Consider the following 2678-nt stretch of genomic DNA (forward strand, 5'->3'; position numbering starts at 1 on the left):
GAATATATTTGACATTTGTTAGAAGATTGATATTGCCGGTAATATGACGAGAGCATCCACTGTCCATGATACAATTTTCACCAGACATAGTCTTGGATTAACCCTACACACATACATAAAGTGATCAGTTCAAAAAGGCAGCCCAGGCCTCAGTCTTGGGCACCTTTTGAGTTTCACATGTTGAATCAAAATTAGCAGAATTCAAACGTTGCTCAACAACTTGTGAATAAGTCGCGGGCCTTTTAGACTTTCGTCTTAAATTGGTAGCTTGAACGACATTCGTATTCACGTTTTTACAAATAGTCTCAGTTGGGATAAATTTGGGTTTTCCATTAACTGAATTTTCATTAACATGAACCACCTTGCGAGGATTCACATCAGAAAACATAATGTGAGTTTCATCATCAATAGGCAATGGTCTTTTCAAAATCTCCTTTATCGCATGAACGGGTTTGGATTGTTATTTGATAAATGGATGAAGATTTTGAGACTTCTTTAATCCACAGTTTCTGACTACGTGACCTTGTTCACCACAGAGAAAACAAGTTCTCATATCAGCACGTTCACGACGTGGTGGAACAGAAACCTATGTATCAGATGGCTGAAACACACCAGCAATGAGACCTTTGTTTAAGTCATCAAATGTCATAGATTTCTTTTTCATGTAGAAGTCAAGATTTGAACAATTTGAAAAACTTTGCAAAGTGTCAGTTCCATGTGATTTTACAAACTGAACCTTTTTAGCAGATTTTAGCAATTGTTTTGCTTTTATTAAAGGATCCACAACATTTGATGTTTTAGAATTCACGAATTCTTGTTCAAGATTTTGAATCTTGGAAGTTTCATTCTGAAAGACACTTTCAATCAATTATGGCTTGATTAAATTAAGTGGAATGTCTTTCTAAGTGATAACTCTGCTAATCCCATTTAGCTTAAACACACTACCAGTTGAAGCTTTTGGAGCAGGAGGATTGACAAAACGCATTAAGTCCTCATCAGAAATCTTTGGTTTTTCTGATTTCTTTGCTTTAACCTTTTTCACTTGAGTTGTATTTGAACCGTTCACAGCTTCCTCAAATTCATGAGGTTCACATAAAATGTGATTTGAACATGCAATGTCCTGATTTTTGTGTACAACATCAGGTTCAAATACATCCTCAATGATTACTTTCTCAACATTATTTTCAACAAAGACCTTGTTGCTTTGAATATGAGGTTTTTGTGATGAAGATTGAGCATTTACATTGTCATTTTTAAACATTTTAGATCTTGTCTCAACAACAGGTTCATTAACAACAATTTCCTCTTTTCCAGCATAAGGATTTGCAGTGTAATCATTATGAAATGGTGGTGGTACTTCAACAAAACCTACACCCTTCTTTGAATCTTTTTGCTTACCTGATACTTCAATAATTTCATTTAGCAAAAATGATGAATTTCTAAATTTGCCCAATTTGTTTTTCAACTCAAGAACTTCATTTTCAAGATCTGTTATCTTAGATCGATGCTTCAAGATTTCTTGAAATTTCTGATCATTAGTTGTCATTTTGACTGACAATTCAGCTTTGAGGTCATGATTACTAACAAACAATGCTTCAATTTTCTTCCTTGATCTCATTTGCGATTCTAATGATTGTCTATAAGTATCCTTAATTGAGGCAATTTCTTTAACCAAACTGTCATTTTGTGCTTTCCAAGATTCTAACTTAGGCTTATTAGTCTCACAATCAACACAAGGCACATTTGCAGACAATTTAATAGAGTCAGAAGAAGGAGAACTAACCTCATCGATTTTGACCATACAAGCAAATGTGGTTGGCTGCATTTGATATGAATCATCAGAATCCGATTAAGTGTCATTGTCAGATGTCAACTCATTCCCACTTGAATCTTGAAAGCTCTCGTGCATCTCAAACATAGCCAAGTTTTCTTGATTATCGTTGCACAATAATCGTTGAGACCAATCAGTTCCATCAGCAGCAGAAAGCAAGCTTTGTGATCCCGAAGTAGAAGGTTTACCGCTAGACAGTTTGTCAGCAATCACCCTTTTTCACAGAACTTCTTTCATAATTTCGCGGTCCATTATTTTCTTTCTTCGGATTATCATACTCTTTTGCGATATGACCAAATTCTTGACTGTTAAAGCACTTGACTTACAGCTCATCGAACCGAATTTTCTTGTTCAAAGATGGTAAGTCTTTACCAGTTCTTTGCATGAATTTCTTCACTTTTCTTACGATCATTGCCATGTTCCATTTAAGATCCATAAGTTCCAAATCATAAGGGTCTACTTAATCATAATCTTCATCGGTTAATTCACTTGTTGCAATTTTACTACCCACCAGATTCTCATACGATGTCATAAAAACACATAGAAACGATAAGTCATGTTCAGCTTCTTTTATGCTCACGTTTGGTGGTGGAGTGAAATTGTTTGTAGAAGAAGATCCACCATATTTCTCAGTGTGTCCAGTCCATAAAACATACATTTGGATCACTACAAGCTGAAGATCCCACATTTGCATTTTGAGTGAGAAAAGTAGTGATTGGAGCTGTAGTGCTGCTGCTTAAAGGCATACTTCCTCCATCAAAAGATGGATCCTGCACTTCTTTTGATGACTTTTGAAAATTTAAATCATATTCTCTAGCTTCGATCTTTTGCATAAACTCGGAAGCAG

Source organism: Bidens hawaiensis, unplaced genomic scaffold (genome assembly GCF_021521415.1).
Source record: "Bidens hawaiensis isolate Kalapana, Puna unplaced genomic scaffold, B.hawaiensis_p1.1 tig00053371_1, whole genome shotgun sequence".
NCBI classification, from domain to species: domain Eukaryota; kingdom Viridiplantae; phylum Streptophyta; class Magnoliopsida; order Asterales; family Asteraceae; genus Bidens; species Bidens hawaiensis.